The sequence below is a fragment of the Dipodomys ordii genome, unplaced genomic scaffold (genome assembly GCF_000151885.1).
Source record: "Dipodomys ordii isolate 6190 unplaced genomic scaffold, Dord_2.0 Scaffold179, whole genome shotgun sequence".
Classification (NCBI taxonomy): Eukaryota; Metazoa; Chordata; class Mammalia; order Rodentia; family Heteromyidae; genus Dipodomys; species Dipodomys ordii.
In genome coordinates this window covers 1,212,303-1,213,218 of record NW_012267395.1, presented here as the reverse complement: position 1 = coordinate 1,213,218, position 916 = coordinate 1,212,303, and positions in this window count along the sequence as shown.

The window sequence follows — 916 nt, the reverse complement described above, 5'->3', positions numbered from 1 at the left end:
CGGGCCGTGCCCTGCCGCCGCCCACTGAGGGGTCTCTGGCGCTGGTGTCGGCGGCGGCTTGAGCTCGGGCCCGGGCGCACGGCGCAGTTCCCGAGCCGCTTTGTGCTCGGGGCTGGCGCTCTGCCGCCTGAGCCACAGCGCCAGGCCGGGATTGGCGACAAAGTGGCCGCAGAAGGCAAGGAGCCCGCGATCGGAGATGAGGAGGCTCTAGGAAGGCTAGGGGCCGGGGAACGTCGGGCAGGACCGTTTTTCCAGAAGAAAATTGTAGACACCAGCCACTTTGGGCTCCCGGAGTGGCTCAATGACGAGGCCAGGCCCTGCAGACTTCCCAAGAAACTCTGGCCGCCCCTCCTCCATTCTGTGTGCGCACCTGCAGTTATCGGGCACGGACCTCAAGCTCTTCAATTTTTTTGTTCAAGGCTGGTGCGCAATCACTTGAACCATACCTCTGGCTTTTTGCTGGTTAACTGGAGGTGAGTCTCTTGGACTCGTCTGGTGAGTCCAGCTTCCAACCACGAACTTCTAATCTCAGCTTACTTAGTATCTATAATTACACACTGGCACACCACTGTTCCTTACAGTCTAGAAGTGGCTCAGCCCTCCTGGCTAATGGTGTGACATGAAGCAGGCCACAGACATGGTTCACCTGATGGAGGCGGCCAGTTGTGTGGGGGCATTCCTCTATAGCCATGGAGCTCTTGGGCACTCGCGGTGATGGATGTCCCAGAGACTCTCTAGTGCCAGTACTTGCTAGGCAAGCACACTACCACTTAATTCACTCCTCTTGCTTTATTGCTTTATTTTCTTTTTCCTGCTAGTCATGGTACCTAACTCTGGGCCTGGACGCTGTCCCTCAGCTCTTCAGCTCAAGGCTAGCGCTCTACCACTTGAGCCACAGCACCACTTCCAGCTTTTT